This window comes from Canis aureus, chromosome 5 (assembly GCF_053574225.1).
Source record: "Canis aureus isolate CA01 chromosome 5, VMU_Caureus_v.1.0, whole genome shotgun sequence".
Taxonomy (NCBI): Eukaryota; Metazoa; Chordata; class Mammalia; order Carnivora; family Canidae; genus Canis; species Canis aureus.
Genome location: NC_135615.1, coordinates 3,159,761 through 3,185,656, shown reverse-complemented (window position 1 = coordinate 3,185,656; position 25,896 = coordinate 3,159,761). Strand labels below are relative to the sequence as shown.

General features: G+C 37.7%; 1 protein-coding gene and 1 long non-coding RNA gene across 10 annotated transcripts in view; one reads left to right on the top strand and one right to left on the bottom strand.

The window, feature by feature from the left end:
- Window positions 1-25,896, top strand: part of CUL2 (cullin 2) — a 165,659-nt gene that overhangs the window by 40,555 nt on the left and 99,208 nt on the right. The window contains exon 1 of one of the 7 annotated variants that reach the window (XM_077896611.1): window positions 25,343-25,487. The exons of the other annotated variants lie outside the window; for them this stretch is intronic. The gene's annotated coding sequence lies outside the window, so the exon portion shown is untranslated. Of the gene's footprint in view, window positions 1-25,342; window positions 25,488-25,896 lie in introns of those variants that run through there. 7 annotated transcript variants of the gene reach the window in all.
- On the bottom strand, window positions 10,769-25,820 carry LOC144313618 (uncharacterized). Of its 3 annotated transcripts, XR_013379217.1 has the most exons (4): window positions 24,601-25,820; window positions 23,878-23,993; window positions 18,683-18,848; window positions 11,836-12,011 (listed from the first exon to the last, which is right to left on the bottom strand). It is a non-coding gene; the product is annotated as an uncharacterized LOC144313618 (long non-coding RNA). The 3 variants fall into 3 exon arrangements; XR_013379216.1 differs by lacking the exon at window positions 11,836-12,011 and adding an exon at window positions 10,769-10,936 and having other exon boundaries at window positions 23,878-25,820; XR_013379215.1 differs by having other exon boundaries at window positions 23,878-25,820.

Below are 25,896 nucleotides of genomic sequence, written 5' to 3'. Positions count from 1 at the left end.
TGTTAAATTGAGTTTAGTTCAATTATTTTATTTTTTATATGTTAAAATATGATTAAGAAAAAAAAAGTGTACTTCTCATGTAGGATCACCACATGTCAAAGACTTTTTAAAATTGTTGCTATTTATCTTCATTTTCTTTTAAATCACTTTATTGAGGTCGACATGTAAAAACCTGCACATCTTTTAACTTAATGTATACAAGTCTGACTTTAAGTATACACTCATGAAACCATCACCACCATCAGGGTCATTGATGTATCCATTGCCTCAGCAAACTTCCTCCTTCTCCCTTTGTGATATGAAGATGTAGATGATGATGATGATGATTCAAAGAACACTTAACATAAGAGAACTACTCTTTTAGCAGATTTTTTTTTTAATTTTTTTATTTATTTATGATAGTTACAGAGAGAGAGAGAGGCAGAGACACAGGCAGAGGGAGAAGCAGGCTCCATGCACCAGGAGCCCGATGTGGGATTCGATCCCGGGTCTCCAGGATCGCGCCCTGGGCCAAAGGCAGGCGCCAAACCGCTGCGCCACCCAGGGATCCCTTTTTATTTTTATTTATTTTTAATTTTTTTATTTATTCTTTTAGCAGATTTTAAGTACACAATAGAGTATTGTTAGCTAAAGAACTATGCTAAATAGCAGCTCTCCATAACTTATTTGCCCAACATAATGAAACTGTGTACCCTTTGACCTTTATGTCCCCAGTTTTCCCTACTCACAGACCCTGGAAACCACCATTCTAGTCTCTGTTTCTATGAGTTTGACTATTTTAGATTCCACATACTAGAAGTGAGATCTTGTCATTCTCTGACTTCTTTCACTTAACATACTGTCCTCCAAATCTATCACATTGTCACATATGGCAAGATTTCTTTCTTTTTAGAGTCTGAATAATATTCCATTGTATGTATATAAAACATTTTCTTTACCCATTCATCCATTAATGAACATTTAAATTGTTTCCATATCTTGCCTATTATGAGTAATGTGGTAGTAAATGTGGGAGTGCAAGTTTCTCTTCAAAATCCTGATTTCAATTCATTTGGATAAATATCCAGAAGTGGAATTTCTATATCATGCGGTAGCTCAATTGTTTATTTTTGGTGGTGTGTCCATACTGTTTTCCTTAGTGGCTACTCCAATTTGCATTCCCACCAAAGGTGTACAGGTAGTTCCTTTCCTCCACATCCTCACCAATGCTTGTTATTTTCTGATTTTTGGTCATGCACATCCTAACAGGTGTGAGGTGATATCTCAATGTAGTTTCAATTTTCTATTCCCTGATGATTAGTGATGAGACCTTTTCATGTACTTGTTGGCCATTTGTATATCTTCTTTGGAAAAATGGCTATTCAAGTCCTCTGACCTTTTTTTCTTTTTTAAGATTTTATTTATTTATTCATGAGAGACACACACACACACAGAGAGAGAGAGAGAGAGGCAGACACAGGCAGAGGGAGAAGCAGGCTCCATGCAGGGAGCCTGATGTGGGACTCCATCCCCGGACTCCAGGATCATGCCCTGGGCCTAAGGCAGGAGCTAAACTGCTGAGCCACCCAGGCGTCCCTCCTCTGATCATTTAATTGGATTTTTTTTTTTTTTTGACTACTGAGTTGTACATGTTCTGTATATATTTTGGTTATTAACCCTTTATCTGATATATGGTTTGCAAATATTTTCTCACATTTTATAGCTGCTTTTTCATTTAGTTGATTGCTTTATTTGCAGAAGATTTTTAGTTTAATGTATTCTCACTTGTTTATTTTTGCTTTTCCTGCATGTGCTTTTGGTGTCATATCCAAAAAAATCATTGTCAAGACCATTGCAATGATTTTCCCCCCAACTATTCTAAAACTTTTATAGTTTAAGTCTTTAATCCATTTTGAGTAGATTTTTGTGATCCAGTTTCATACTTTTGCATGTGAATACCCAGTTTTCTCAGCACTATTTATTTAAAAGACAATCCTTTCCTCATTTTGTATTCTTGGTATCCTTGTCAAAGATCAATTGGCCATATATGCATGGGCTATCTATACTGTTCCACCGATCTTTGTGTGTTTTTACATCAGTACCATACTATTTTGATTACCACACCTTTTTTTTTTATTTTATTTTTTATTTATTTATGATAGTCACACAGAGAGAGAGAGAGAGAGAGAGGCAGAGACATAGGCAGAGGGAGAAGCAGGCTCCATGCACCGGGAGCCCGACGTGGGATTCGATCCTGGGTCTCCAGGATCGCGCCCTGGGCCAAAGGCAGGCGCTAAACCGCTGCGCCACCCAGGGATCCCCGATTACCACACCTTTATAAAATACTTCGAAATCAGGAAGTATGATGTCTTCTACTTTGTTCTTTCTCAAGATTTCTTTGGCATTTGGCTTTAATGCCATTAGAATTTGATAGGAACTTGTGTTGAATCTATAGATTGCTTTGGGTAGAATGGACATTTACCAATAATTATTAATTCTTTCAATCCATGAACACAGAATATCTTTCCATTTACTTGTATGTTCTTCAGTTTCTTTATTTTTTATTTTGTTTATTTTTTAAAATTGAAGTATGGTTGGCATATACTACATTAGTTTCAGGTATATAACATAGTGATTTGATATTTATTTACATGATGAAATGATCATCATGATGACTATACTTACTATTTGCCATTATACAAAGTTATTGTAATATTACTGATCAAATTCCTCATGCTGTACTTTACAACCCTGTGACTTATTTCTTTTATGACCGTCAGGTTGTACCTGTTAATCCCCCTCACCCATTTCACCCATCCCTCCACCCAGCTCCTCTCTGACAACCAGTTTGTTCATTGTCCATGGGACTGTTTCTGTTTTGTTTGTTAGATTCCACAAATGAAGTAATATGATATTTGCCTTCCTTTGTCTATGTTATTTCACTTAGCATAATGCACTCTGGATACATCCATGTTGTTGCAAATGGCAAGATTTCATTCTTTTTTATGGCAGAGTAATATTGCATTCCGTGTGTGTGTGTGTGTGTGTGTGTGTGTGTGTGTGTGTATGTATGTATGTATATCACATCTTCTTTATTGATTCATCTATTGATGAACATTTATGTTGCTTCCATGTCTTAGTTACTGTAAATACTGTTGCAATGAACATAGGGTGCATATATTTTTAGAATAAGTGTTTTTGTTTTCATTGCATAAATCCCATTGCTGGATCATATGATAAATCTATTTTTTGAGATTTTGAGGAATCTCCACACTGTGTTCCATAGTGGTGGCACCAATTTACATTCCCACCAACTGTACATGAGGATTTCCCTTCTCTAAATCCTTACCAACATTTACTATTTTATGGCTTTTTGATACTAGCCATTCTGACTTGTGTGAGATGATATTTCATTGTGGTTGTGATTTGTACTTCCCTGATGATTAATGTTGTTTAGCACCTATTCCTGTGTCTGTTGGCCATCTATAAGTTTTCTTTGGCAGAATACCTATTTAGGTCATCTGCTCGTTTTTTAAAACTGAATTGTTTGGGATTTTTTGGTGTTGAGTTATATGAATTATTTATATATTTTGGATAGTAACCTCTTATCAGATATATTATTTGCAAATATCTTCTTGCATTTGGTAGGTTGCCATTTCATCTTTTAATGATTCACTTTGCTGTGCAAAAGCTGCTTAGTTTGCTATAACCCCAAGTGTTTATTTTTGCTTTTGTTGCCCTTGCCTAAGGAGACAGAACCAAAAACATATTGCTAATACTGATGTTCAGGGAAGCCTATATTTTCTTTTAGGGGTTTAGTGGTTTCAGATGTTACATTTAATTTCTTAATCCATTTTGAGTTTGTTTTTATGTTTGCTATAAGAATGTGGTCCAGTGGGATCCCTGGGTGGCGCAGCGGTTTGGCGCCTGCCTTTGGCCCAGGGCCTGATCCTGGACACCCGGGATCGAATCCCATGTCGGGCTCCCGGCATGGAGCCTGCTTCTCCCTCTGCCTGTGTCTCTGCCTCTCTCTCTCTCTCTCTCTGTGACTATCATAAAAAAAAAAAAAAAAAAGAATGTGGTCCAGTTTCATTTTTTGCAGGTAGCTGTATGATTTTCCCAAAACCATTCATTAAAGAGATTCTCTTTTCCCTATTGTATATTCTTGCCTCCTTTGTTGTAGATTAATTGATCATGTGAGTGTGGGTTCACTTCTGGGCTCTTTGCTCTGTTCTATTGATCTGTGTGTCTGTTTTTGTGCCAGTACCATACTGTTTTGATTACTATAACTTTGTAGTATATCTTGAAATCTGGGATTGTGATGCCTCCAGCTTTGTTCTTTCTCAAGTTTGGCTATTCAAGGTTTGTTTTGTTTTGTTTTGTTTTGTTTTGTTTTGTGACTCCATACAAATTTTGGGATCTTTTGTCTAGCTCTGTGAAAAATGCTATTGGTGTTTTTATAAGGGTTGCATTAAATCTGTTTTTGGGTAGTATGGGCATTTTAGATTACTAATTCTAATTCATTGCTATTACTTGGTCTGTTCAGATTTTCTCTTCCTATTTCTTCCCAGTTTTGGAAAGTTATATATTTCTAGGAATTTATCATTTTTTTCTAGGTTGTCCAATTTGTTGCCATGTAATTTTTCATGATATTCTCTATAATCCTTTGTATTTCTGTGGTGTTGGTGATTATTTCTCTTCTTTCACTTTTTATTTGAATCCTTTCTTTTCTTTCCTCCTTTTGTTTATTGTGTTTGTTTCTTTTGTTTTTGTTTGGATGAGTCTTTCTAAAGTTTTAGCAATTTTGTCAATCTTTTCATAGAACCAGCTCCTGATTTCATTGATTTGTTCTATTGCTTTTTCTAGTTCCTTTATTTCTGCTCTAATCTTTATTTTCTTCCTTCTACTGGTTTTGGGTTTTGTCTGTTCTTCTTTCTATAGTTCCTTTCATTATGGGTCAGGTTGTTTATTGGAGATTTTTCTTGCTACTTGAGGTTTGCCTGTATAACTATAATCTTCCCTACTAGAATGGCTTTTGCTGCATCCCAAAGATTTTTGACCATTATGTTTTTGTTTTTATTTCTATGTATTTTTTTAAATTTCCTCATTGATTTCTTGGTTGACCCATTTATTACCTAGTAACATGCTATTTAACCTCCATGTGTTCGTGGTCTTTCTAGATTTTTTTCTTGTGGTTGGAAAAGATGCATGATATGGTTTCAACCTTTTTGCATTTATTGAGACTTGTGAAATTTTTTTTTCTACTGATCTAAGGAAGAGAGATGAAAAAGTGAAATCAATTGCAGGTCTATGGTGTATTTCAGTTATTTACAAATTGGAGAGTATAAAATATTCAAAGACAATGAAAAGCAGAAGCCCCCCCAAAGGGGGATAAACAGGAAAGATGTGCTATAAGTAATACCTGGTTTTCCTTTGAAACAAAATTTTTCCCTGTAATCTCTCATCTTGTGATCAAAATAATCTTGAAAGAAAAATTATTGTTTAACACAAAGTAAGGCCAATTTTATTAGTTTTGTCCTATTTGTATAGATACATCTGAAGTGTTATTTTATCACATAAGCCTTTTTAAATTGTTTAATTTTGCAGCTACTTATCTTTATTCAATAGATATGTCCAAATCTAGAAGTTGTGTATGCATTGTTATTTATATTTATCTCTCCTTGTCTATTATTTGTACTCTATGTATAATATAAATATTATATATATAAAGTTGTACCTTTTATCATTGTATAATTTGGTCTTTATTTTATCCATTATTTTAGCCAATTATATGCACTATTTCACCCATCAAGGACACTCTTTTACCCCCAAAAAATGAGGTCCATAGAGTATATTCATTCCCCCATATCCATTTCTTCCCTCTGCCCTCTGCTCCTCATATTTTTCTTTTCATTCTGTTTTTCAAGTCATGTAATCCAGTCACCCACTGAAGGACATCTGGGTATTTACAGGTTTTGGCTATTACAGATAAAGCTTATTTTTCTTTTTATTTTGTTAAAAGATTTTTTAAAGATAAAATCTTTAAAAAAATAAATAAAATAATTTATTTGAGATAGAGTGAGAGAGAGAGAGAGAGAGAGAGCAAGCGAGCATGAGTTGGGGGGAGAGGCAGAGAAAGAAGGACAAGCAGGCTCTTTACTGAATAGGGAGTCTGACCGAGGGCCTGATCCCAGGACCCTGAGATCATGACCTGAGCCAAAGGTGAAGGCTTAACTGACTGAGCCACCCAGGAGCCCCATAGGTAAAGCTTCTTTGAACATTTATATATGGTTTCTTGTGTGAATTCAACTCTTTATTTCTCTAAGATAAATGCCCAAAAGTGAAACTGCTAGGTTGTAGAGTCATTGTATGTTCAGTTTTCAAAGAAACCTCCAAAATATTTATTGGATATAAAAGTGATTCCACTTTTTATTCCAACCAATGATGTTTGAAAATTGATCATTTTTCTGCATTCTCACTAGCAGTTGGTATTATCATTATTTTTTATTTTAGTAATTCTAAAAGATGTATAGTGATAGCACATTGTGGTTTTAATTTGCACTTTGCTAAGAGCTAATGAGGTTTAACAACTCTTCATGTTTTATTTTTCATTTGTATATCCTCTTCAATGAAATGCTTCTTCATATTTTTGCCTACTTTCTATTGAGAATTTTTGGTTTTCTACTATTCAGTTTTGAGAATTCTTTATGTATTCCAGACATGAGTGCTGTCTTAGTTCATTCAGGCTGCAATAAGGAAGTACCACAGACTGGGTATCTTATAAATAAGAGAAATTTATCTCTCACAGTTCTGGAGGCTGGAAGTCTGAGATCAGGATGCCAGCATATCTAGATGAAGGCCCTCTTTTGTGTTGCAGATTTCTCATTGTATCCTCCCGTGGTGAAAGGGGCTTGGTGCCTCCATAGAGCCTTTTGACAAGGAACTAATCCCAGTCATGAAGGTGGAAACTTCATGTCTTTATCACCTCCCAATGACCCCACCTACTACTAATACCATCTTCTTGGGGTTAGAATTTCAACATATGAATTTTGGGAGGACACAAACATTCAGACCATACCAAAACCCTTGTCAGATATATAGTATGCAAGATCCTACTTGTCTTTTCATCCTCTTCACAGAATCTTTTTATTTCATCCTCTTCACACAATCTTTTTTTTTTTTTAATTTTTTTTTTAAAATTTTATTTATTCATGATAGGCACACAGTGAGAGAGAGACAGAGGCAGAGACACAGGCAGAGGGAGAAGCAGGCTCCATGCACCGGGAGCCCGACGTGGGACTTGATCCTGGGTCTCCAGGATCGCGCCCTGGGCCAAAGGGAGGCGCTAAACTGCTGTGCCACCCAGGGATCCCCCTCTTCACAGAATCTTATGCAGAATAAGTTTTTAATTTTGATGAAACCCATTTATCAATTTTTTCTTTTCATAGGTCATGTTTTCATGGTCAAAGTCTTCTTTGATTAGAACTAGATCTTGAAGACTATATCCTTTATGTCTTTCTAAAAGTTCCATAGTTTTAAGTCCGTTATTAATTTTTGTGTTTTTTATATAAGATATGAGACTTATATTGAGATTCTTTTTTGGGGGGGGGGGCGCTGTAGATGTCCAGTTGCTCCAGCACCATTATTAAAATGGTCTGCTGAACTTTTAAAAAGAATTTATTTAGGGCTGCCTGGGTAGCTCAGCGGTTTAGTGCCACTTTTAGCCCAGGGCTGATCCTGGAGACCCGGGATGGAGTTCCACGTCAGGCTCCCTGCATGGAGCCTGCTTCTCCCTCTGCCTGTGTCTCTGCCTCTCTCTCCCTCTCTGTGTCTCTCATGAATAAATAAATAAAATCTTAAAAAAAATAAAAAGTTTATTTATTTATGTATTTGAGAGAAAGAAAGGGAGAGCATGTGAGCAGGGGGAGGAACAGAGGGAGAAAAACAAGCAGATTCCACACCTAGCATGGAGCCTGGCATGGAGCTCAATCCCACAACCCTGAGACCAAGACCTGAGCCAAAATCAAGAGTCTGACTTTAACCAACTGAGCCACCCAGGCACCCCTGGTCTTCTGAACTTTTTAATTGGAAAATTATTTTTAAGTGTTGTACTTGAATCCTTTTAAGTATTTTTATTGTTTGTCCATTTTTTTTTATCTTCAGATTTTTATCTGTCTTTTCTAGCATTTTGGTTTAATCATTATTAAAAATTCCTTATGCTGCCTGGCCTTTCCCCCTCTGGGAGCTATAGTATGACCATTCTTTTTCCATATTTTATCATTGAGCTTTAGGTCTGCTTATCTAGGTATATTAATGAGCAGAAGCTATAGGAGGTAAAAGATGAAAAAATGTTTAGCCTGTGGCAGTGCACAGGCAAGCTAGTAGTTCCTTGCTAGGATAGAAGCTTCTCTCTTCCCCATTCCCTCTGTGTTCTTCTAGCCTCTGAGACAGGATAAAAAGTCTACTGAAATAGTAGTTCTTTTTAGCATACTAATATTGGTATTCGCCAGGGAGTTCTGAGTGCCTCACATGAGTCATCACTCCCAATAAAGACTAACACCTCACCCAGCTGCTTTTGATTCCAGGAACTATTTGGCATGGGGGCAGAAAATAGGCTGGGGTTGGAAGTGCAGGGGAAGGAGGGTCTATTAGTTCCCAAGAATATGGCTTCATTAAGAGTCTTTCACCTTATTGTTTTTAACAGCTGCATAGTATTTCTCATGTGGGAAATACTGTTTCTAGTTTTGTCACTGAACTGCCTTTGCAGTGCTGTTATCCTGTATTCCACAGTGTTTGACTAAAATAATCTATCCCTAATACTCAAATTTTAGTCCCTAATACTATTCACTACTATAGGGAACCAGTATTCCTTATAAAGTTTTCTGATTTCTTATCTCCATGCAGGGAACTTTTAAATGGGCAAAGAACATCTTATTGCCAGAATCAAAATTCTGCAGTATCAATGAACAGACATAGGAACAGCTAAGATCTCTCTGGCCAAACTTTGATAACTTGAGCATTCAAAGAATGATAATTATACTTTATTGGAATAATTTCAATATATAAAAAGCTATGAATGCATAAAGATACTCTAAAGGAGAAGTATTGGGACACCTTGCTGGCTCAGCGGTTGAGCGTCTGCCTTCGGCTCAGGGCATGATCCCGGGTCCTGAAATCAAGTCCTGCATTGGGCTCCCTGCAGGGAGCCTGCTTCTCTCTCTGTCTATGTCTCTGCCTCTCTCTTTCTGTGTCTCTCATGAATAAATAAAATACATGCACTATTGCTTACCATGAATAAATAAAATCTTTTTAAAAAATAAGGGAAAGGCATTAAGAACAAAGTATAAGACCAAAATGGCAGTGTAGGAGACTTTTGAGTCTGTCACCCTCTAAAGATCAACAATAAAACAGCTATCCATGACCAAGAATGGCTCTGGGAGAGATATGGAGTCCATTTAAAAACACTGTGGAATAGAGAACTGGAGAATTACTGCACAAAAAAGGAAGAAAAACAGCTTAATTTTTCCTGCATCATTCCACTTTCCAAGTGGGCATGACTCAGTGCCGAGTGGGAACTCCCAAGCTAGAAATAGTCCCCTTCACTAGGAAAAGGAGAGTAGATGAGCAACCAGTTTCCCCAACCTTCCAAAACTGCCCCCCCCCCGCCCCGCCATCCCACCACCCATGAAAGACCTGCTTTGGTTTCACCCCAGCAGAGACAGGTGAAGCTGAGATGTATAGAGATGACTGGGAACAAGGACTCAAAACAGGCTCTCGGTGGGATTGACCTTAGTCCCTAGTGACCAGTACTACAGGGTATTCTAGTGGGTTCACCACTGAAGATACCAGTGACCAGCACGGTTGCCACAGACCTCCTACAGATTTTTCCATCCCCACTCCCCCACCCTCACCCCCACACAGGTATTTTCCCATTCCCAGATGCCAGATACCTGAGTTTCCCCTGGCTCCCTAAGCATTCTCCCCACCCCCACACCACCCCCTACCCTGTGCCTGCTGTAGTGCAGGCCTCTATAGCTGACAAATGCAGGAATCCAGCCAAGACCCCCACAGCTGCCCCCCACCAATGTGTGTGCACATGAGGATAGCCCCTCCAGGTATAAACTGCACACCAGTGGCCCGATGCCTGTCACTGGTCTCCACTGATGTGTGCAAGCACATGGTAAGATCCTACAGCCAAGGAAGTGCATGCTGGCAGCCAAGATCCTCACAGCTGTTTGTGAGTCTGGATTCAATTCTATCTCCTATTACTGGCTGGCACTAATGGACTCACCTACAGCTGTCCCACCTCTGCTGCATACCTGCATGCTCCTACTTGGACTCACTTTGCTGGCCTCCACTGCCACTGTCACACCTGCGGAGAGACTGTGGAGACACAGGAGTGCATGCCCACAGCCAGGGCCCCCACAGCTTTTTGTGGGTACTGTCTCCTGCCACTGGCCTGTACAATGAGGCTCACCTGCTGCTAGCCAGCCCTTCCAGTTGTATACCCGCATGAATCCAGCCTGACTCCCAACACTGGCCTCCTTTGCCGTGCATCTGTGGTAAGATCTGGCAGCCATGGGAGCACATGTTGACAGCCAGCACCCCTACAGCTACAAGAGCACCCACAGTTGGCCCCAGCCCTTGTGGCTTGCCTCAGCTCCTACCAACTACATTTGTATCTGCAACTGGCTCTTGCCACTCCATGGACACCTACAGCTACCAAGGCTGAATCATAAAAAAAGAGAAAATCAGAACAGACCAATAACAAATAAGATTAATTCAGTGATCAATATCCTCCCAAAAAAGAAAATCCCAGGACCAGATGACTTGTGGGTGAATTATACCAAACATTCAATGAGGAATTAGTATCAGTTCTTCTCAAACTCTTTCCAAAAAAATTGAAGAGAAGGGAACACTTTCAATCTCATTTTATGAGGCCAGCCCGACAAGGACACTGCAAGAAAAAGAAATTACAGGCTAACTTCCCAGATAAATATAGAGGCAAAAATCCTTAACAAAATACTAGCAAGCTGAATTCAATAGTACATTAAAAGGATCATACACCATAATCAAACGGGATTTATTCTGAGGAGCAAAAATGGTTCCACATATACAAATCAATAATTGTGAGACACCACATTAATAGACAAAATCACAAGACCATCTCAGTAGATGCAGAAAAAGCAATTGACAACATTCAACATGCATTATGATAAACTCTCAACAAATTGGGAATAGAAGGAATGTACTTCAACTTAGTGCCATATATCACAAAGCCACAGCTGTATCATACTCAATGGTGAAAGATTGGAAGCTTTCTCTTGAAGGATCAGAGACAAGACACTCTCACTCTCACCTTTACAACATAGTACTAGAAGTCCTGACCAGAGCAATTAGACAAGAAGGAAAAAAGGCATTCAAATTAGGAAGGAAGCAGTAAAATTGTCTCTATTAACTGACAATGTGATATATATGTGTATATATGTTTATGTATATAAAATCCTGAAGCAACTACACCAAAAACTGCTAGAACTAATAAATGAACTCAGTAAGGTTTCAGGATACAAAATCAACATGCAGGGCAGTCCAGGTGGCTCAGCGGTTTAGCGCTGACTTCGGCCCAGGGCCTGATCCTGGAGCCCCAGGATTGAGTCCCACGTCGGGTTATCTGCATGGAGCCTGCTTCTCCCTCTGCCTGTGTCTCTGCCTCTCTCTCTCTCTATGTCTCTCATAAATAAATAAATAAATAAATAAATAAATAAATAAATAAAATCTTTAAAAACAAACCAAAATCAACATGCAAAAATCAGTTGCATTTTTTTTAAAGATTTATTTATATGAGAGAGAGCATGACTAGGAAGAGAGGCAGAGGGAAAGAATCTATGGCAGACTCCCTGCTGAATGTGGACCTGGACCAGGCCAATCCTACAACCCCGAGATCAGGACCTGAGCAGGAACCAAGGGTCAGACGCTCAACTTCCTGAGCCACCCAGGTGCCCCAGTCGCATTTTATATTAATAATGAATTATCTGAAAAAGAAAAAAACACATCTCTTTTACAATAGCATCAAAAAGTACCAAATACTTGGGAATGATAAATCAAGGAAGGAAAGATCTATACACTTTATAAGACATTCCTGAAACACATTGAAGACACATTAACAGAAAAGTGTTCCCTGTTCGTCAATCAGAAGAGCTAATGTTATTAATTTAAAATGTCCATACTTTTCTTTCTTTTTTTTTTAAATTTTTTTATTGGAGTTCAATTTGCCAACATATAGCATAACACCTAGTGCTCGTCCCGCCAAGTACCCCCCTCAGTGCCCATCACCCAGTCACCCCAACCCCCAGCCCTCCTCTCCTTCCACCACCCCTAGTTCGTTTCCCAGAGTTAGGAGTCTTTCTGTTCTGTCTCCCTTTCTGACATTTCCCACACATTTCTTCTCCCTTCCCTTATATTCCCTTTCACTATTATTTATATTTCCCAAATGAATGAGACCATATAATGCTTGTCCTTTTCCGATTGACTTATTTCACTCAGCATAATACCCTCCAGTTCCATCCACATAGAAGCAAATGGTGGGTATTTGTCGTTTCTAATGGCTGAGTAATATTCCATTGTATACATAGACCACATCTTCTTTATCCATTCATCTTTCGATGGACACCGAGGCTCCTTCCTTCCTAGTTTGGCTATTGTGGACATAAAATGTCCATACTTTTCAAAGCCATCTACAAATTCAAAGTACCTGTCAAAATTCCAATGAGCTTTTTTTTTTTACAATAATAGAAAAAATAATCCTAAAATCTATGAAGAATCACAGAAGACCATGTATAACTAAAGCAGTCTTGAGAAAGTACAAAGTTGGAGGCATCACATTTCCTGATTCCAAACTACATTACAAAACTGTAATAATCAAAATAGCATAGGCCTTGCATAGAAACAGGTAGAGAGACAATGGAACAGAATCAAGAGCCAAGAAATAAACCCATGCATACATAATCAATTAATATTTGATAAGAGAACCAAGAATACAGTGGGGAAAGGATAGTTTCTTTAATAAATGATGCTGGGAAAATTGGATAGCCACATGCAAAAGAATTTAAGTGGACCTCTGTCTTATAGCACTCACAAACAATTCAAAAAGGATTAAGGACTTAATTTGAAGGAAAAAAAAAGGACTTAATTTGAAACTGGAAACCATAAACTTCTAGAAGAAAACATAAATGAATAAGCTCCTAACATCAATTTTGGCAATGATTTTTTTTTTTGTAGATGATACCAAAAGCACAAGCAACAAAAGCAAAACAGAACAAATAGGACTCCACCAAACTAAAAAGCTTCTGCATCACAAAAAAGACAATAAACAAAGTGAAAGGCATCCTATGGAACAGGATAAAATATTTGCAGATCACTTATATAATAAGGGGTTAAAAAATATAATAAGGGGTTAATATTCAAAATGTATAAAGAACCTCTATAACTTAGGACTCCTGGGTGGCTCAGTGGTTAAAGTCTGCTTTTGGCTCTTGGAGCCCCGGAATCGGGTCCACATCGGGCTTCCTGCAGGGAGCCTGCTTCTCCTTCTGCCTGTGTCTCTGCCTCTCTCTCTGTGTGTCTCTCATGAATAAATAAATAAAATCTTTAAAAAAAAAAAAACCTCCAACTCAATAGCAAAAAAAAAAAAAAAAAGAAAAAATCCAATTACAAAATGGGCAGAGTACTTGAATAAGCATTTTTTTCCCCAAAGAAGACGATCGGAATAGCTAATAAATACATGAAAATGTGCTTGATATCACTAATCATTAGAGAAGTGAAAATCAAAACCACCATGAAATATCACGTCACACCTGTTAAAATGGCTATTCTCAGAGAAGAGAAAAAATCCTGGCACCAATGGATGAAAAGATGAATATTTTTTGGTACATATATACAACATAATATTATTCAGCCACGAGAAGGAAGGAAATCCTCCCATTATGGCAATATGGTTGGACCTTGAGGGTATTATGCTAGGTGAAATAACCTTAAAGACAAATATTGTGTGATCTTAGTTATATGTAAAATCTAGGAACACTGAACTACTAGAAACAGAGTAGAATGGTGCCAGTGGTTGAGTATTGGGGAAATGGGGAGATGTTGGTCAAAAGGGACAAACTTCCAGGTGTAAGATGAGTGAGTTCTGGGGATGTATTGTAGGGCCTGGTAACTATAGTTAAAAATACTGTGTTGTGTACTTGGAAATTGCAATGAGAGTAGAGTTTTAATGTTCTCGTTATAATAACAACAAAAACAAAATGATAACTAATGTAGTTTTTGGAAATGGTGATGTTGGTGGGATCCAGAGCTGATGGCTGAGAAAGAATTCTTGAGACGTCTTTGGTGCAAAATGGTGGATTTTATTAAAGCATAGGGACAGGACCTGTGAGCACAAAGAGCGGCTGCCACTGCTGCCTCCTGCCACCTGCTGCCCCAGGGTTGTGAGGAGCAATTGATTATTTACCTTGGGGTTGGGAGAAGTCAAGGTAAAGGAAGTTCCAAAAGGACTTTCATATGTTAAAGAAGACTCAGTATCCTGGTAGTGTTATAATCTGCCTATCTCAAGTATTTGTCAAAGGGCTGCAGATTATAAAGACATTTAATATTTATATTTCCTTTTGCCTTTGTTTCCCACATCAATTATTATGTTAAGTAAATATGTGTTAATAACCTTATTGTAGGAAACACTTTACAATATTTCCATGTAGCAAGTCATTACATTGTATACCTTAAACTCACAGTGTCAATAAAGCTAGAAAAATTAATTAAATTAATTTAAGTAGATAAATCCTCTTCAAACCCTTGCCCTCCCCCCCAAAAAAAACCAATGTACCAAAAGGATAGTTGTAAATTCCCACACAAAGAAAATGGCTGTGTTAGCATATATTAACATTAAATCTTGTCATTCACCTTGTTTTATTGTTTAGTATTATATTAGTGTTCGTTTTGCTGCTTAGTGCTTATCATAGATGAATAATACAAATTATAATGTTAATTTTTACCTTAAAAGTCCAAACTTAAAATTGAAGAACAAAAGAGTAGCTTATTAATAAGAGAGTATCAATAAAATAGCTTAAAATGATGGTTGATGAGCTCTTTAAGGAACATATAAAGAAGCCACAATGTCTCTTCAAACATAAATCCAACAGGGCAGCCCCGGTGGTGCAGCGGTTTAGTGCCGCCTGCAGCCTGGGGTGTGATCCTGGAGACCCGGGATCGAGTCCCACATCAGGCTTCCTGCATGGAGCCTGCTTCTCCCTCTGCCTGTGTCTCTGCCTCTCTCTTCCCTCTCTCTGAATGAATAAATAAATAAATCTTAAAAAAAAAAAACATAAATCCAACAATGCAAATACTGATTGTAATTCAGATAAGAATGTTAATCTAATCTATCTTAATCACGTCATGTGAAATTGTATATCAAACTGAAATAAGAAAATGGGTAAGTTTGAAACTTAAGATACACTCAGAAGACACATAAAAGTTATACAAAATTTAAACTTACTCTAAATCCTACCTAAAAGTCAGGGACTTGGGTGGGATCCCTTGTTACCAAAGCAGGTAGATGATGACAGCAAGAAGGGCTATAGTGTTACTGCAAATAAAGCAGAATCATCCTGGAAGTAGCATTCTGAACCCATGTCCCAGTCCAGGGTCTCTGGCTGTAAGCCCCCTCTGCACCTGTAACGCAGTTCTTAATCGCAGACAGGGTGACCTTAGCAAGTCTGACAATACTGCTGTTCTCAGCTGAGAAAGTCACTTTGCAAGCCCAGGAAGAGGTAGAAATAAACATAGAAATGTAGAAAAAGTAAAAGTAAATTAAGTCCATATTGCCTGGTTTAGGAATGAGTTTTATGGTAATTGTATAATTTGTCTGTGTTATTTTTGTACTTTAAAATGTATAAAACTGAGGGAATATAGTTTTAATTTGACATATTTAAGAGAATGCAATCGTAAGGATCTGACTTAGTAAACTGGTATGTTTAGAAGAGGCTTGTAAAAGTACTTATGTCCTAACGAAGATTTGCCGTTAACTGCTGTAAAGTTGGCATTGCTTTGGTTCCTGTGTGAAACACTTGAACAATTTTGATATATTGAATTTGTGATGGTAGTTTAAAAAGTTTAAGAGAAATTATTTACTAAAGCTTTTATATGTTTGGGAAAGATTAGAGAAGTTTAATCTGTCAAAATTATAAACTGAGCACTAATAACAAGAAAAAGTGAAGGCAGGTATTTTAAAATTTTTAATGCAAAGTATACTTGATTTATAAATGAACTAAGATTTGTAAGTTGAGCTTAAAGGCTTCTTGATAAACTCTGCTGTTGATTTCAATTTCAATAAATTGAATATGAATTTAAACACAAATAGCATATTGTTCTTCTCCCTTTGCCTGGTTAATAGTTTTTGGCTTTCAGGTTATATATTTTTCCATAAGAAAATGATTTTTATTGATTAGAAATACATTTGGCTGGGAGTAAAAGAAAATCAACAGTGATTTAAAGATGTAATGGGTTTATCTGTGTCACAAAATAATAAATACAGGGATGGGATGTATAGTTGCTTAAAGGTAATGACAAGGATGGGGATTCTTCTATCTTTTTGCTTTGCCATCCTTAGGGTGTGCCTTTTGTCCTTAAAGTCACTAGTCAGCTGCTGCATCCAAAGGCATTGTGCCCAAGTTCAGGCAGGAAGAAAATGATAAGAAACAAAGGACAAAGAACAAAAGCTTCTTGTGAGACTTTGTCTTTTTTTTTTTTATTCAGGAAAGATAATGTTTCCCTTGGGACTTTTGCCTACCTCCTCATTGGCCAGAAATGTGTCACATGGCCATCCCTGGCTGCCAAGAGGAAGGTGAAGGGAGGAGAATTGGAGTGATTGCTGAATAACTCTGTATCTGTGATCTCTGAGACTGGGTTAGATACCCCTTTTTAAATTTTCCTTATAGCACCCAATAAATGAAGAGATCTTTGAATGTTATAATCAGTGTAGATTTGAAAAGTGGTGGATACAAAAATGTAAAATGTATATTCTGTCTATTATATTTTACCAACTTAGATGGCATCCATATACATCAATAACAGCGACTGGGTTGAAAACTCCTTGAGGGCAATACATGGCATATATGAAATGGTTGCCCAGCACCTTTTCTTTTCTTTCTTTTTTTTTTTTTTTGCTGCATTTTTTGAGGTATAATTGACATATAATGCACAACATAATGATTTTTATATTCGTATGTTACAATAATGATCACTTCAATAAGTCTATTATCCCTCACCATACATAGTTACAAAAATGTTTTTTCTTTTTTGTTGTGATGAGAACTTCTAAGATTTATTCTTAGTGACTTTCCAGCCCCTTTTCTCTTTCTTTTTCTTTTCTTTCTTTTTTTTTTTTTTTTTTTTTTTTTGAGAGACAATGTGTGAGTGCATGAGCCAGGGGTGGGGAGGGGAGAATCAGAGATAGAGGGAGAATTTCAAGCAGGCTCCATATTCAGCAACACAGGGCTGGAGCCCAACACAGGGCTCCTCGATCTCATGACCTTCCAATCACGATCTGAGCCAAAATCAAAAGGAAGACCCATAACCGACGAAGCCACTCAGGTGCTCCTCCAGACCTTTTTCTTGGGGAGCTTGTTACTCAAAGGGTGATCATGGTCCAATAGTATCAACATCAGTGAGGAGCTTATTAGAAACAGCTCTATGAAACACATTTATGAAACAGAACCTGTATTTTAATGAGATCTCTGGGCCATTTGTTTGGACATTTAAGTTTGAAAAGTACTACTGTAGAGAATCTAGCTATGCCAGCTAGCTCTCTGGCCTTCCCAGTTACATGAGCCAATACATTTCTTTTTGTGCTTATATTTGTTTCTGCCATTTGCAATTGAAAAACTGTCTGATTGATCCAGACAGTAACCATGTATTGTTAGGTGCTTTATTCTTTATGGTGTTCATACTTTATTGTTGATTTGAATTTATAATGGAATCAATCAAGTACATGCACTTGAATCCTAAAATGGATACAAATAAGAATGGCAAATACATTTCAACTCTCATGCTAACCTTGGTCAATTATTAGTGGCTCCCTGGTTATACTCTTTGTGTTTGCATGTGGTAATATTGATGTCACTCTTTTATCTCAGGGGCATATTCATATTTTGTAGTGTAGCAAGGGGTAGTAGTGATAATCAGGCCAGCTTCAATGTTGCTCCTCATTCATTCATGAATTCAACAATTCATATATTCTTTTCCTACATCGATAGGTAAAGCCTGTGCATAGAATTGTAAAATGTGGAATCTGAAAATTAACTTGGGACTCTTCTAAGTCTAGTATTCTTCTGCTACCTGGACTTGAGTGTTCTATCACTAACGGCAAAAAAAAATTGTCTTAATAAAAAGCATTAGGCTAGTAGTCATAATCTTTGACTTTTCTGTTTTTCTTCCTCCAAATTTTTACACAATTTGTGCTTTCTATTTAAAAAAATAGAATCTAGATAAGGCAACATTTAAATTAGAATAAAAATACATATTAACTGTTAAAGTTATGAAAGAATTCTTTTATGGTATTCCTGTAGGAACATTTTGACTTCTAGGTGTTGTGTCTCTTACATAAGTTTAAGCTCTCCAACTCCTTACTTTCATAGGTGAGGAAGCTGAGACTTACTTGGTTATGAGAACTGTCCAGATGGAAGCCTGTAAACCATGTTCTGAATAGGTTTCCTGCTTTCCCACTATGCAGAGGGCTTCCTCTCCTATTCCTTCTTCCTCTTTCTTCTTACGACCAGGTATGCATCCACAGATATAGGTGTCGTCCTTAACCATATTCTTTACTAAAGTCAAATGGTGAGAAATCAGAGATGAGAGAAAAACTTAAATAAGAAAGGATTTGGATGAGAACCCAGGATGATATGGAAAGAAAACAAAGTGATATCAAGAAATAGCATAAAAGAGCTTGTTGGGGGTAATGGAACTCTTCTGAGTTTCACTTGTGTGGTAGCTACACAGATCTCTACAGGTGTTAAAATTATTAAAAACTGTATACCCCTCCCCAAGTCAATTTTACTATATGATAATTTAAGATAAAAATAAATAAAATCAGAAATTAAAGTGTTGGGGCACCTGGGTGGCTCAGCCAGTTAAGCATCAGACTCTGATTTTGGCTCCGGTCATGATCTTAGGGTCATGAGATGGACCAACATCTGGCTCTGTGCTGCACATGGAGCTTGCTTAAGATTCTCTCTCTCCCTCTCCCTCTGCCCCTCCCGTGCTCTTTCTCTCTAAAAAACGAGAAATAAAGAAAGAAAATGAAAAGAAGAAAGAAAAGAAAGCAAAGTGTTGAACAGTGCAAAGAGGCCATGCCTCTAGTCTTTCCTGTCTTCCTAGACAGTCATAAAGGAAATGTGATGAGGATCCAGGCTATACAGTGAGTAACTTGTTATAAATAGTATAGGTTAAAATATCTACCAAATTTACACATTTGCCGGTTTCCAAGTCTATATGTTATGAATGTTTCACTGTTCTCTCTCTCTCTCTCTCTCTTTTACTAGCCAAAGCACATCTTTTTGGAAGCAAGAAGTTGGTAACTTCTTTTTAGGTTGGCATGATACATGAATAATTTTTATACCATGCTTTAGTAAATAGTAAACTATTGTGCATTTCTTAGTATATTGTTAGTCTTATTTGCTTCCCACAGAGATCTAGCCAAGGAAACTATAGGTTAATAAGGGTATTTTTGTTTTTTTGATTACTCGATTGATGAATGCTATTTATTGGAAAAGAGATGGATACCCAGCCAAGGCTCTTAACCTTGCCATACCTAAATACTGTATTTTAGAAATCTGGTTGCATAATCTTGTATAGTTCCTATTTCCAACATTGATGCTGAGTATGCTTAAAAGCATTTAGGACCCACTTGGCACAAGTTAACACTACTGATCAACCACCTTCCGTTGCCTGAAGACTGTATCTTTTAGTCCATCTACATTTTTAAAAATTTTTATTTACTTATGATAGTCACACAGGGAGAGAGAGAGGCAGAGACACAGGCAAAGGGAGAAGCAGGCTCCATGCACCGGGAGCCCGACGTGGGATTCGATTGCGGGTCTCCAGGATCGCGCCCTGGGCCAAAGGCAGGCGCCAGACCGCTGCGCCACCCAGGGATCCCAGTCCACCTACATTTTCTTTAAATTAGCTTGCTTCCAGACCTGCTACATTTAATTTGATTTGTTTTCTTTATCCCTTTCTCCTCAAATGAGATGGCTTACACACTTATATGGATGGATCAGGATTCATGTTTTAGTGACACATGTATTTTTTTTAAGATTTTATTTATTTATTGAGACACACAGAGAGAGCAGAGACACAGGCAGAGGGAGAAGCAGGCTCCATGCAGGGAGCCCGACGTGGGACTCGATTCCAGATCCCCAGGATCAGGCTCTGGGCTGCAGGCGGCGCTAAACCGCTGCGCCACCGCGGCTGCCCACTTTTAGTGACACATGTATTTTTAATATGATCTAACAGATGAGGGAAATGTCACCTCTCCTTTCACATATCACATATTATTTATTGCAATTCATTACTCGAGAAACCAACCCCCCCCCCCCTTTTTTTTTTTTTAAGATTCATGAGAGACATAGAGAAAGGCACAGACACAGGCAGAAGGAGAAGCAGGCTCCCTGCAAGGAGCCCGATGTGGTACTCAATTCCAGGACCCCGGGATCATGACCTGAGCCGAAGGCGGACGCTCAATCACTGAACCACCCAGGTGCCCCGAGAAATCACCTTCTTAAATGTACTACTGCAAGTCACGAAATTATGAGTATTTCTTTAAAATGAGCTCTCTTTGAACACAACTTTGGTCTTGTTCAATTACTTGTCTGAATGTGACTGCAAAGAAAATATAAAGGATTTACAGGCATTTTTTTTTAATTAAAAGAGAACACTTATTCTTTTCTCTTTAAATAGCTTTCAACCAAAATTGTCTAAGAGAGGCAAAAAAATAACTTGTTCATCTGGTTGACCTTCCCATATGGAAAAATCTTATAGGGCACCTGGGGGGCTCAGCGGTTGAGCATCAGCCTTAGGCTCAGGTCATAATCCTAGGGTCCTGGGATAGAGTCCCGCATCAGGCTCCCTGCATGGAGCCTGCTTCTCCCTCTGCCTGAGTCTCTGCCTCTCTCTCTGTGTCTCTCATGAATGAATATGTAAAATCTTTAAAACAAAACAAAACAAAAATCTTACAGGATCCTAGCTTTTCTGATTAGAGACATCATACTTTTTTTTTAATTGTACAGTTGTAGGAGCTTTTTTAAAATTGATAGACTTTTTTTTTAGAATAGTTTTAGGTTTACAGAGAAATTGAGCACGTAATAGGGAATTCCTATATACCCTCTTCCCCACACCTCCCAGTGTTCCCTGTTAATATCTTATTTTAATATGGCGTATGGTATGTTTATTACAATGAATAGATCCGTTCTGATACACTGTAATTAACTAAAATTCATATGATTCTGATTTCTTAGATTTTCCCTACGTATTTTTCTGTTAGAGGATCCTATGCAGGATACTACATGACATTCATGGGTCATGTCTACTCCTGGCTGACAGTTTTCTCAGACTTAACTTGCTTTTGATAACCTTAATCATTTTGGTGAGTACTGGTCAGGTATCTTGCAGAATGCCCCTTTAATGAAATTTGTTGGATGATTTTCTCATGATTAGATGAAAACTGTACATTTTGTGGAGGAAGATCACAGAGATATGGTGCCATTCTCATCACATCAATTGATCATAGTATTAACAATAAGTTATCATGTTACTTATTGTATGAGTATTGTACAATGTATTGTATGGATGAGAGAGGTCTCTGGACTTTAATCATCTGACCATGTGACATTTGTCAGGTTTCTCTACTGTAAAGTTACTCTTTTAATTTTTTTGGAAGGAAGTCACTTTAATGGTGCACAGCCAAAAAAGTGGGAGTCATGCTCCTCTTCCTGGAGGTGGAATTTATTTGGAATTCTCCTGCATGAAATAAAATTGCTTCTTCTCCCTTATTTATTACTTTATCATTTTTTATTAGTATGAATCCATGGATATTTATTTTGTACTTTGTGTTATAATCCACTAATACTTTATTTTCTTGCTCAAATTGTTCTAACTTTGGCCATTGAAAATTCTTTCACTTGACTCTTATGCCCTTTGACACAGTCCAATCAATGTGGATGTTTTTATTTTTGAGTACTTCCTTACTTTCTTGTCTACGAGATGCTCTAGGCTCATTTTATGTATTTTCAGCCCCAATCCTACAGTCAGATATTTCTCCAAGATGGAGCCCTGCACTTCCCGTAAGTGCAAAGAAGCTCCTTAATCAGCTACTCCAAACATGAAAACTGTTCTCCAATATCTCAGTTTTTTCTTGTTTACCAAAAACAAAAGGTGGAAAAATGTTTAATAAATGATATAACCAGGAAATGCAAGTTCCCAGTAAAGATTTAATGAGAGATGATTCAGATTTAATATATAGAATGTAAAAATGAGACAAATTGTTTGAAATAATAAATGTCCAGGAATAAGAAAGGCTCTTTGGTTTTCATGTGTATAAAGGAAGCTTGTAAAGACAGAAGATAATTCTGGTTAGGCTCCTCAAAGGGTAGTTACAGGGGGATTAGGAGATGAACTTGGAAAATTTTGAAAGAGAAAATTATGTACACTCACTTGTGGTAAATGAAATAGACATAATTTTTCACTGATTTATGTAATGACATTTTAAGATATTCTACCTAAAATATTTTTCATTAATTTTTCTCTTTAAATGCTAATTTATAATTTACTTTGCCTAATAAGAACTATTTAATGTTCTCAGACCAAAATCAGCAAGATTTTGAAGTGAAATAGCTGGCTACAAAATAGCATATCTATAATATGATCTGATTTGCATAAACATTTAATTCTATTCATGAAAAGATTTTGAGGAATATTTATCAACTTAAATATGGTCATCTATTTCTGCAATATTGGTAGGGTTTTTTGCTTTCTCTCTCTTTCTCTTTTAAAAACATATTTATTACTTTAGAAATTGTGGAAAAAATAAAAGAATTGAACAAATATCTTACAAAGCCAAACACACTATTTTAGTCATATATGTAATTTCTGCTAAAAATTAAAACAGAAAGGATTCAGAGATGAACTAGGGTTTGAGATTAGGTTTGAGGGTAAAGATAGTGAGTTGAAGGGTTGGCCAGAAACAATATCTTTTTTTTTTCTGAAAGGAAGAACTAATTTCAATTTAATATTTAAAGGCTTGGATACTATAAGCTTTTTCAAAATGTATTTCCCTACTATATAGGTTGGATAAGCATTAAAGGGATGAGAGAGGTCTCTGGAATTTAGAGATAGGTGGTGTTATAGTGATTCATTTTTGGCACCCTTCATGCTAATTCATATCTCTAGCTAAAGTTTAAAGGGAAAGTGGCAAGACCAGGGCAAGTTCATGACTTAGGGCATTGGTTCTCAACTTTTTGATCTCTGGTCCTCTTCATACTCTTTAAAATTATTCAGGAGGTCAAATACCTCAAAGAGCTTATGTTTATGTGGTTTATATCTAGCAATAATTACCATGTTAGACTTATTAATTAATTTATTTATTTTATACCCTTCGTTGTTTATTCTTTTTCATGTCTCAGTGTATAACTACTAACTTCATTCTTTCAGTAACACAAAGGAATCTGAATGTATAAAATTAAGGAAATCATATGTAAAGCCCAAATACTTTATAAAATAGACTTAATAAACCCAATATTATATTGTATTGTTAATTTAACTTAAGGTAATATCTATTTATTAATTCCTCCAATTTACTTATCTCAGTGATAGGTCTGAGAAATATTTTTTCTGTCAGAAGTAATGTCTTCTACTCTCTTCTCTCTAGTTGAATTATCTTGGCAAATCACTCAAATTCTGAATTTTTTAGTTCTCTAAAATAAAAAGGAAATTGCTATTACTTTTTAATTTCCTCACCAATATACTTAAAAGAAAGCAAGTCCATTCAAAAGTATTATGAACATTTCCCACTATATTAATTTTTATGTTAATTGTATTACTGTTGAGGATTATCATGCAATCCAAAGGTTGAGGCCTATTGAAAAGAGAGTTTAGAAGAGAGTTTGACTGAAGTTTGATCAAGGAAAATGTCGTTGGTGTCAGAGGGTGTTCTACTCTGGGGAAAGAAAGACATTTTTACAGAGGCTTGGTAGTAGAAGTCCAGCTGGTGTCATAAATTGTTGGACAAAAACAGTCTCAGAAAAAGGGACTCTTTCTTGTTGTTTAGCAGCCATTGGTTGGTCTATCTGTGTTTAGCAAGAGGGCTGGAAAGGAACTGTCGGAGGTGCTACAAATTCATAGAAGGGTCATAGTGGAAAATGTAGCTCAGAGCGCATCACGTAGAACTTCCATTAATACAATAAATAATCAGATTTCTTTTTTTTTTTTTTTTTTGGTAAACTCCATGTTAGACTTAAAAAGAAATTTCAAAAACCTAGTTATTAACTTAAAAAAGTAATAAATGCAAACACGTTCACATACATCATGTTTGTATGAAAAATACTTGTAATTTCCAAAATAGAAAAAGATTTAGTGAGAAGAACGACGTGGCTTTACATTTTTTGCATCTCTCTTTACTATCTGACTTAATAAAAGCATTCTCTATGATTCAAGTATATGAAGCAAATAGGAGGCCTTAGGAGAAGAATGTAATAGTCTTTGCCATTAAGTGTAGATATTCTTCTGTGATGTTACAGAACATTTGATAAGCGGTAATTTCTTAAGGGTCATTTGCAATGAATAATCTGAAATGATATCAAGGAATCTCTTGTACTTTGTTTTTGTGTGTGTGCAACACAGAGACACACACTGATGTATTCATCTACGCCTTGGTTCAATGGGCGCTTTGAGTGGGTCTTTAATCCGTGCCGGATTCTGTAACGGCTGCGTCGGTCATTAGAAAATCTTGGTTCGCGGTGTTATGTAGATCTCTCCTGTGTCGACGTATCTCATCATGCAACATCAAAAAGTCCCATTTATTAATAGCACAAGTCTCTAAGCTGTGTTAACCCTACGAGTCAAACGGCCCGTTATTCTACCAGCAAAAGATGGGTTTATTCGAGAATATCAGGGAATCGCAATTGTGGACCAGGAGGCAGACAGGATTTCCAACGGGCCTTGAAGAATTGGCACAAAGTTTTAAGAAAGGGAGCGCAAGGGAAAAGGTCTGAAGAACAAGCCTCCACGATCTTGTGGCTACGGGCGGCGGCGAAGGAAGGCGCGGAGCCAGGCTTTGTCCGCGGAGGTGCTGCGGCCGCGAGGAGTGACGGCGGCCCCGCGGCCGTGGGCGGCGGCACCTGTTCGCCCCTGCGCTGGGGTCTGGGGAGTGGGCGCTCAGCGGCCGGGACCTCGAGAGAAGTTCCTTGGAGGTACATCCCTATCTCAGAATTTGTCTACAGACGGAAACGCACGAGATCAGGACTACGGGGGGGGGGGGGGCGGGGGGGTTCTGCTAATACGTTTTTGACGATTTTAAACGCCCACGGAAGCGTGTGGCAAGGAGACTGCTGGGGCGCAGAACATCCACATTGGTCTGAAACAGCTCGCAGGGAAAGGACTTGTGTTGACAACCCTTCTCGACATATCATCACTGGTGGTGCGCAAACCTGGCGGGCACCGAGTCTCTTGCGCCCCGCAAACCGCGGTCGGCTCAGCAGTCGGGGGCCCAGGGACGAGTCCCTTCGAATCCGGCTTTCCGGGGCCTTTCGCGATCGCACTAAGGCGGGCCCTCGGCGCTTGCCGTAGCGCGGACGGTACCACCGTCTTCTGGGGGGAGAG